Raw genomic sequence first — 10223 nt, 5'->3', positions numbered from 1 at the left:
GGAGCAGAGGGTGCATTGAGCTGAGATCGCCCCACTGCACTCCCTCCTGGGCGACAGAGAGAGACGCTGTCCACCCCCGCCTCCACCAAAACAAACAAACAAACAAACAAACAAACAAAACCTGAGACTGGGTAATTTATAGAGAAAAGAGTTGGATTGGCTCAGGCTTTGTAGGCTATATGGAAAGCACAGGTGTTTCTGCTTCTGGAGAGGCCCCAGGAAGCTTCCAACCGTGGTGGAAGGCGAAGCGGGAGCAGGTGTCTCACATGGCGTGAGCGGGAACGAGAAAGACAGAGCAGGTGCGGGACACAGTTAAATGGCCACTCACAATCTCGAGGACAGCACCAGGAGGGACGGGGCCAAGCCATTCACGAGAAATCCGCCCCTGCTACCCAGCCACTCCCCACCAGGCCCCACCGCCACACTGCAGACTCCATTTCCATGTGAGGTTTGGGTGGGGACGCAGAGCCGCACCACACCCAGGAGGATGCCCAGGAGCAGGCGCAGGCGTGTGGGGCGCTCAGGGATGACACGCCTCACGGGGGGACACTGCCTCCAGGGGCTAGGGTGTCTGGGAAGAGGCTGGGAGCCGGCGTGGCTGTGGCCCCTCCATCCAGGCATCACAGACCAGGGCTGGTGGGTTTCAGGGGGTGTCCACATCCACCACCCTGAACCCCATGTCCTTTTCCAGAGAAACGTGCAGAGGAAATGGTTGGAGAGCGAAGTCCAGGCACAGGGGCCATGAGAGCCGGACCCCACGCAGCTGCAGACCCCGACCCAAACTGCATGCGGCTGAGGACCCCCAAGCCAGGCAGACCCGGACCCAGACCCCACGCGGCCGCGGACCCCAACCCAGACAGACCCCGACCCACCCGTGCAGCCCCCAGCCCCAGAAGTCAAACCCCAGCGTCCCCCCAGGGCGGCCCGGGCTCCCTCAGATACAGCAGCTTTCTGAGGTGGCCCCACCTGCAACTCCAGACCAATCAGACAAGGCCAAATAGGCTCCCCAAGCCCAGCAGGTGGGACCCCCGATCTAGAGAGCCCCTTCCCCGCCCCAGGCCAACAGCCACCCTCGGGCTCCGCATCAGGTCTGCCAAATGCAGGGGCGAGGGACCGACCCCGCCACGGGAACCAAACTCAGGAAACAGCCCATCCCGCGTCCATCTCCATCCGGACCCGCCGCCGCGGCCGCAGGTTCACGCGCCGTTCCGCGGAGATCTCTCAGGCGCCTCCGGCCCATCAGAAACCCGCGGTTCCGATGGCAGAGGTCCTGGTGGGAATCGCGCCGCCTGCCGTTCCTGCCTCCGCGGTGGATTCGCTGCCCTAAACTGCCCCCGGCTCTTCATCCCCCAACCCCCCCGGCAGCCTCCGACCCTCCCCCGGCCGGAGCAGCTCAGCCTTTCGCAGACGCGGTGGAGCTGGAATCCGACCACGAGCAGCCTTCTCACCGTGGTGCGCGCTTCGGGCGCCCCACGCCTTTCCCAGGCTCCATCACCCATTTCTCTCCAGCGCTGAAGGAAACCCCCCAGATGCTTCTCCACTCACCCACCGAAGCAGGTCTCGGTTGCCCCCAGCCCCGGGCCCTCCCGAGAACACTGCAAGCCCCCACTGGTCCCCTCCCGGCAACCCCACGGCCCATCCCCGACCTGCACTCACCCTGTGGGGCCTCCACCCTTTGGAGGAAGGACGTGTCAAAGCTTGGAGGTGCGCGGCCCGTCTAACCTCCGCCCAAGGCGCGCGGCAGGCGACAGGGTCTCAGCCCGGATCAGCGTGGTCCAAAAGGACTTATCGTTAAAAGTACTGGTCCCAGAACCCAAGGGGAAGACATGCTGGTTCTCTGATGAGCTGGGCCGCCTCCTCCGGGAAGCCTCCTCCTTGGAGCTCTGTAGCCATCGTGGGCTTGCAAGAGTCAAAGGGCCTGGCCCACAGCGGCGCCTGGCACTGGGCTGGACAGTGTCCTGCCCCCAAAATTCATACCCACCCAGAACCTCAGAATGCAACCTTCCTTGGTAGTAGGGCTTTGCAGATGTAATTAAGGATCTTGGAACAAGGTCACCCTGGATTGAGGCTGAGTCCCAAGTCAATCACTGGTGTTCCTCCCTGAAGAGCAGAGCAGAATAGAGACAGATGCACAGAGCAGGCCCTGTGAGGACAGAGGCAGGGACTGGAGCGTCGGCCGCAGCAGGGGCGTGGAGCCCCCAGAGCTGGAAGAGGGAGGGATCCTCCCCAGGGCCTCCGGAAGGAGTGTGCTGCGTGCTGCCCACACCGTGATTTTGGACTTGTGGCGTCCAGAACTGGGAGAGAATAAATTTCTGATGTTGTAAGCCTGCATTACAGCAGCCCCAGGACGCTGAAATAGTTCAGCCCGTGCAGCCTCCTCCCTCCCTCTCTCTCTCTTGTTGTGAGATATTTTTTAGACAGGGTCTCACCTGTCGCTGGAGTGCAGTGGTGTGATCATAGCTCACTGGAGCCTCTAACGCCTGGGCTCAAGCGATCCTCCCACCTCAGCCTCCCGAGTAGCTGGGACTACAGGTGCCATCAGACCTGGCTAATTTTTAAAAATCTTTTTAGAGATGGGGGAGGTCTCCCTATGTGGCCCAGGCTGGCCTTTGAACTCTTGGGCTCAAGTGATCTTCTCGCCTTGGCCTCCCAAAGTGTTAGGATGGCAGGCTTGAGCCACCGCACCTGGCAGCTCCATCTGTGTTGACTCCTGAAGCCCCTCATCTTGGCTAATCTGGACAGGCTTGCTGGGGACCCCATCTCCCCTTGGAGACTTTGGGATGTGGCTGGATGTCCACGTGGCCGGGGTCCTCCACAGCCCCCAGCTTCCCAGGGCAGGAGGCAGGCTGTGTCCTCGGCGGGCACTGAGAGTGAGGCTGAAATGTTTGCACTTCACATTTCCACATTTAGGGGCATTTTGTTGTTGACTCATTCAAAGCTCTTTTAAGTCGCTTAATTTGCTGCTCAGAGGGAAATGAAAAGGGAGCCATTTTCCCTGATTTGTTTGCCTCATCAACTTTTCAATCAATAAAAAAGTGCATTTTGCTCATCGGATGCAAATAGGTCCATCTTTCCTAATATGTTGAAATATAGTGATTCATCAGCCATTTCATTTCATCTGGAAGCTGAAAGCCTAATGGCGTTTGGAGAGAATTCCTCACTCGAGAAGAGTCGGTAATAAGTCAGCATGAACGCACAGGTGGGGCGTGGCTCTGCGTGGGTGGAGAAGCGTGGCGCTGGGTGACGTACGGAAACGGGGACCTGCAGCAGCTGGGAATGAAGGCTGTGGCCCCGACGCCGGCTCACCTGTGACCAGTGCCCACCGGGGTTTGCCCTCCCCCAGAGGCCACACCCCCACAGACACAAACTCAGGGTCCCTGCCAGGCTGGACCACAGATGCCCCGCCAGGGATGCAGGTAGGGGACTTGAATGAGGCGCAAACTCCTCGTCAAAGGACAAGCACGTCCCCGTCCAGGCAGCCGCTGCCTGCCCCTCACAGTTGTAGCCGCTGCCGCCCGGTATGGGGGGTCACGTTTGGCACCGTGAGCTTAGGGGGTCTGGAGCCTGCCAGCCCCAAAGACAGTAAGATGCCCCCCTAGGGGTCCAGGCCAGCGACGGGCACCCCCTGCCCACCCCGTCCACCTCCCTGGGCTCCTTTCCCCTCAGACACAGCCAGTGTGTGTACTTTGGTGGGATGGGGTCTCTGCTCCTGGTCACCCCATGAGCCTGACTGCACCCCCTTCCCCTGCTGATCCCCCTCAAACACTCAGCACTTCCCTTCTCTGGCATCAGGCGGGGAGGAACCAGCTGGGCCCCGGGGTCAGCCCTGCCCACAGCACCTCCCACGGCCACAGCAGCGTTGGGGGATCCGAGGCCCCCACAGCACCTCCCACGGACACGGCAGCGTTGGGGGATCTGAGGCCCCGGAGCACCTCCCATGGACACGGCAGCGTTGGGGGATCTGAGGCCCCGGAGCCCAGGGCTGCTCATGGAATTGGGTGCCAATTTCCCGGGACCCACATGGCAGAGGCTGGCAGGGGCAGGGAAGCCACGTGCAGGCCCTCGAAGCAGATGCCACCTGCCCCTGACCATGCCTGCGGCCACTTCCTGCAACCCCTGTGACTCTGGCTGTCTCTGACCACAGGAGGCCTGGCCTGGGGGTGGGAACGGCCGGGAGTGTGGTGAGTCCATGCCCCGGGGTGCAGCCACTACAGCCTCGCCACTTCCCTATGGTGGGGACAGCTCCGGGGTGTTGCCTCCTGGGGTCTGCCCACAGCGGTGACCTGCTCACTACTGCCCATTGGCACCCACCCCTTCCCTTCACAGCACCCCCTCAATGATGGGTGTTTCCTGGGGCCACCCCCAAACTCTCTGCCTGAAGATCCTTGCCTCTGAGCCTTCCAGGGGCACCCAACAGAGACCCGGTCACCTCGCTGCCCCCGAGGACACACTGGCTGCAGGCAGGTGACAGAGGTGCCCAGGTGCCACACCGCTGGGTGCTGACCTCCAGACTCAGACCACAGAGGCCACAGACACGTCCCCTCGGCTCCCACGGCCAGGCCCTGGGAGGGACGCGGTGGATGCTGACACCATCACTGCTGCTGTTCCTGGCCTGGGATCAGCTCTGGGCCTGGCCGGCCTTGAGTCACCCCTTAGCTGCACACAACGTTTGTCCCGATTCAATCAGCACCCACGGGGTGACCAGAGGCCCCGAGAGCCCAGCCAGTGGGTGCCAGGAAGGGTGCGAGGCTTCAAGGAGCCAGGGCCGGAGCTGCAGCCGGGACGACCCCGTCAGCCACAGCAAGGACGGCAGGCAGCTGGGGCAGCTCCCCGGCCCAAGAACCACCCCAGACCTATTTACCCCGTGGCAGGGGCCGGTGGGGAAACTGCAGCCCGGAGGTCAGGGGGCCTGTCCACAGTCACCGCCTGTATGAGTCTCCCGGGGCTGCCATAACAAAGAGCCACGAACTGGGAGCTAAAGCCACAGAAACGCAACCCCTCCAGCCCTGGGGCCGCAAGCCTGAGATCGAGGTGTCCGCAGGGCCACACTCCCTCCGAAGCCTCCAGGGGAGGGCCCTCCCGCTCCGCACTGCCAGCCACCCGTGGTGTTCCTGGGCTGCCTCTCTCCAGTCTCTGCCTCTGACGTCACGCGCCCGACTTCTCCCTGCTGTCAGCAGCCTCCTTACAAGGTGCCGGTCGTTGCATTTGGGACCCTCCCTGTCCGACCTCATCTTAACTCGATCATTCACAAAGACCCCATTTCCAGTGCTCGCAGGTACCCGGGGTCAGGGCTTCAACATACGTTTTTGGAGGGGCTCAATTCAACCCACTCCACCAGCCTCTGAGTGCTGGGGCCTGGGATTCAACCTCCCCCGCTGGCCGCAGTGACCCCTGGGATACATGGCTCACCAGCCAGCTCCTCCCCGGGGCTCAGGCCTCAGTCCCACCCACCCCTCCATGAGGACCACCTGGGGCCCCAGAGGAGGGAGAGGCAGCTGATTGCCGGGGAGATGGAGTCCCGGGGGAGGGGCGGTGCCCACCCCCACCTGCCAGGTTGCTGGGCTCCATGGAGGGGGCACCTGAGACCCCCTCCCAAGAGCCAGGCTTCCTCCTCTCAGCAGAGCCAGGCCCTGAGGGGCAGCCGGAGGGCCCAGGCCTGTGCTTGGTCCCAGCAGAATTGTGTGGTCCGAGCCTGAGAAGCAATTCATTTGCACGTCAGCTCTGGGAGCCTCTCTGCCATTTCTGGAGACGTTTAAGAGCTGCCATCTATAACTTCATTAGGGACGGTGGGGCCAGGGGCAGCTGCTGACCGCTGTCCCTGTAGGGCGGGGCTGTGGCATCACCACATTTGCCCAGGGCCTGCGAACCCGCCCGCGCTGTCTGAGGAGTGGCCACCGACGGCACCAGATGGAGGCTCCCCAGCCCTCCCTCCCGAGCCCTGGTAGTGAGAGTGGGTGCTGAAACCTCATCCTGGGCCCCAAAGGACACTGGCCGATTCTCGCGCAGAAAGCCACAGGCCCTGTCGCACTCCCTCCCTCTGGACGGGTGTGGATGTGTCATCATCTGACTGCTCCCTGGGAGGGCCGGGAGTTTCACCCGCTCCTGCCTTGCCAAGGCACTGACCGGCTGGAGGCGCGGAATCGGGCCTGGTTGTTGGCAGTCCGATCTGGGGACCGGCTCTTCGAGGTCTCTCCTGTTCAGCCCCGCCTGGGGCATAGGGTCTTCTAGGCCTCGGGTTGTGGTGCAGGGCTGCTAGATAAATGCAGTAATGGCAGCAAGGAGAACCGGCATTTCCACTGGGCCTTTTACGTCTACCACGCCTGTTTTCCCACGTGACCCTCCGACTCCTGTGAGGGAGGTGAGGCCACGCTACAGGTGAGGATGTGGGGGATCAAGGCAGGGGCATCCCCCACCCACCCTCAGCCATGCGGCTGACTGGGGCCAGGCTGGGGTTCAGACTCAAAGCTGACGCCGGTGCCTGTACCCCCGGGGCACTGCCTCTGTCACCAGGACACGGATGGGGCACCGCTGGCAGCCAGTGGGCGGGGTGGGGGATATGGAGTCTGGTTCCAGGACCTAGAGGCCACCCAGGCTCCAGCAAAGGCAAACATGCACCCTCCGTGGGGATATGTCTCCCTGGGGCTTGGGCTCCATAGAAGAAATGGCCCACAATGGTGAGCTCACACCCTGAGGGACTGGCAGACACGGCACCATCTTTTAATTTTTAATGTTTCATTTTTTTTTTTAAAGAGATGAAGTCTTGCTCTGTCACCCAGGCTGGAATACAGTGGCACAACCATAGCTCACTGCAGCCTTGGACCCCTAGGCTCAAGTTATCCTCCTGCCTCAGCCTCCCAAGTAGCTGGGACTATAGGCAGTGCCACCAAGTCCAATAAACGTTTTCTGTTTTTTTGTAGAAAGAGTCTTACCAGGTTGCCTAGGCTGGTCTCCAGCTCCTGGGCTCAAGCAGTCCACCTGCCTTGGTCTCCCAGAGTTCTAAGATTATGGGTGTGAGCCACTGCACCCAGTCAATAGTATCTTAAGAACCAGAAATAATAATAGAACAATTAAGAGATTATAGGCCAGGCGTGGTGGCGCACACCTGTAACCTAGCACTTTGGGAGGCTGAGGAGGGCAGATCACTTGAGGTCAGGAGTTCGAGACCAGCCTGGCCAACAAGGTGAAACCCCCATGTCTACTAAAAATACAAAAAATTAGCGGGACATGTTGGTGGGTGCCTGTAATCCCAGCTACTTGGGAAGCTGAAGCAGGAGAATGGCTTGAACCTGGGAGATGGAGGTTGCAGTGAGCCAAGATCACACCACTGCACTACAGCCTGGGCCACAGAGTGAGAATCTGTCAAAAAAAAAAAAAAAAAAAGATTATACATTAGTTTAAAATGACTAAAGAGATAAAAGTAGAAATGAAAAACAATATAATAGCATGAAAAGGACCCAGCAGATTAGAAAAACAACCACACAGGACCTTTAACACGAGGAATGTGGCTGTTGGTATAAAAACCTCAGCTGATGGCTTCAATAGCAGATTAGATGTGGCCAAAAGAGAATATGGGAGTTGGAAGACAGCCCTGAGGAAGTCACCCAGATGATGCCTCCCCATATAGTAGCAGGCAAGAGACTGAAACTAAGCTGCAGAAAGACCAGTGTTTTCACATTGAAGACACTCTCCAATCCCTGCTCAGAACATCGGAAAAATGAATTGAGACCCAGACCCAACAAAGAGGGTGGGAGACATCAGGAAACACCTACACATTAAAAAAAAAAAAAAAAAAAAAAAAACTCTAACCCTAGGCTGAGCGCAGTGGCTCACGCCTGTAATCCCAGCACTTTCTGTGAGGCCAAGGTGGGAGGATCACTTGAGGTCAGGAGTTCAAGAGACCAGCCTGGACAACATAGCGAGACCCCAATCTCTACAAAAAATTAAAAAATTTGTGGGGCATGGTGGCACACACCTGCAGTCCCAGCTACTGGGGAGGCTGAGGTGGGAGGATCACTTGAGCCCAGGAGTTTGAGGTTGCCTTGAGGCATGATGGCGCCACTGCACTCCAGTGTGGGGGACAGAGCGAGGCCTTGTCTCAAAAACATGCCTGGTGTGGTGGCTCACGCCTGTAATCCCAGCACTCTGGGAGGCTGAGATAGGCAGATTGCTTGGGTCAGGAGTTCAAGACCAGCCTGACCAACATGGTGAAACCCCGTCTCTACTGAAAACAGAAAAATTAGCCAGGCGTGGTGGCACGTGCCTGTAGTCCCAGCTACTTGGGAGGCTGAGGCAGGAGAGTCCCTTGAACCCGGGAGGCGGAGCTTGCAGTGAGCCGAGATCACACCACTGCACTCCAGCCCCGGGCAACAGAGCGAGACTCCGTCTGAAACACAAAACCCCTCCAGCCCTGTGAAGTGTGCAAAGAGGCTCCGGAAGCTCGCAGATGAGATGCAGGCATAAAGCCTCCTGCCCCCACTTCCCGCCCCCAGAATGTCCTGGGGACCCTGGTGGGCACTGGTCAGGGTCCGTGGGGGTTTCCTGGGGCAGGACGCAGCTTGGGTGACTGGGCTGAGGCCCCCAGCCGACTCTGGGGGATCCCAGGCAGGTTGGGGCAGACAGGAGGGCGGGGGTTGGGGAGGCAGCAGCCCCTTCTCTTGTGGCGTGGCTGTGACTCCCTTCCCTTCACACGAAGCAGTCAGGATGCGGCAGCCAGGGGCTCGGGGCCTTCACGGGGCAAGTTCAAGCCCAGCGCCGGCCTCCCTGGGACCCCCCACAGCTCCTGTCATGATCATGTCACGTGGACATGGGATCTTTGGCTGAAGAGACAAATGGCAGCATTGACCGGGGCAGGCAGAGGCCGGACACTGAGCAGGAAGTGTCCAGGGGGCTGATGGGAGCCGGGAGTCCGGGTGGGGGAAGGGAGGGTCTGCTGGCAAGGCCTCCCCCACCAGGCCTCTCTCCATGGGCTCTGAGCGCCCCCCGACCAGCCCCCCAGGGGTCCTCACCCTGGGACCCCCATGTCCCCCATGAACTGAATCTGCCTGGACCCCATGCTTGGTGACACCCCCACCCCCCTCCTCCCAGCTCCAGGGTGGGGGGACCCTGCTTCGTCCCTGCCCGGACCCTGTTGGGGGAATTAAACAGGGGGATGGGGCGTGGGGCAGAAGGGACAGCAGCAGGGGCTTAGGGCCACCTCAGAAAGTGGGGGCTCCTGGAGGGGACCAGCCTCCCTGCCACCTGGCGGGGTGACACCGGGGTCCCCAGGCACAGGCCGCCCACTGCCCAGCGCCGGACTCCCCAGCTCCACCACACCTGGTTCTCTCCCCGGCCAGGCCCCGACCCTGGGGACCCTCGAGGAGGGGCCTGGACACGCCAGGGAGGGGTTGCAGCAGCCCCCACTGGACGGTCCCTGCGTTTGAACCGCGGTGTCAGGACCGCCGGCTTCTGGCGCCCTCTGGTGGGCACAGTGGGCCCTGCGTGAGGTCGGGCTTGGTGGGCGGCTCTGAGACTGGAGCTCAGTGGCAGCCACAGTGGGTCGTGAACTGGGGCTGGGGCAGAGGCAGCGAGAGCCGGGATCCCTGTGTCCCATGGCCTGGCAGGGACTGGCTCCCAGCAGCTCTGTTGTGTGGCCTTGGCTGGTCAGTCAGCTCCTCTGAGCCTGGTGTCCCCGGCAATACGGGGTCACAATGACGTCCCCTGCCCACTCTGCCAGGCATTTCCAGGAAAGCCCTGCCGTGCGCCCGTTCCCAGGCCTCAATCTGTTCCTTGGGGACCTCTGGATTGGCAGGCCCTGCCCTGGTGCTCCTGACAGCCCTGCCCAGGCCAATCCTTCTTTGGGGATGGGTACTGTCAGCCTCACGGGCCCTCAGTGATAGGGACAGGAGACAGAAATTCTAGGTAGAAAAAGATGGGGTTCCTGAGGAACCCCACCCTCAAGCCTGGAAGCATAGCCCTGAGTGAGAACACGCATTCCGGTTTTCCTGCTCCAATGCTGCCTTTTCCAAAACCACCACTGCCTCGCCCCACCCCCATCCTGTACCCATAAAAACTCCTGACCTTATTGGCAGAGAACACAGCAGGCAAGGAGAGGAGAAGCAGCTGGACGTCAGAGATGGCAGTTTGACATCAGAGAGGAGCAGCGTGACCTCAGAGGGACAGCTGGACAGCAGGACTTTGGAGAAGAGTCTGGTAGAGACGGCAGGACTTCAGGGGACTATCACCTT

The 10223-nt window shown here is 60.6% G+C and overlaps 1 pseudogene; it reads left to right on the top strand.

Annotated features, from left to right (window-relative positions):
• The first annotated feature begins 630 nt into the window (after window positions 1–630).
• On the top strand, window positions 631–2173 carry LOC100613068 (nascent polypeptide-associated complex subunit alpha, muscle-specific form-like; annotated as a pseudogene).
• Window positions 2174–10223: the final 8050 nt, after the last annotated feature.

This window comes from Pan troglodytes, chromosome 18 (assembly GCF_028858775.2).
Source record: "Pan troglodytes isolate AG18354 chromosome 18, NHGRI_mPanTro3-v2.0_pri, whole genome shotgun sequence".
In the NCBI taxonomy this organism is placed as follows: Eukaryota; Metazoa; Chordata; class Mammalia; order Primates; family Hominidae; genus Pan; species Pan troglodytes.
Note: the sequence above shows the minus strand (reverse complement) of the source record. Positions and strands in the feature narration are given on the sequence as shown.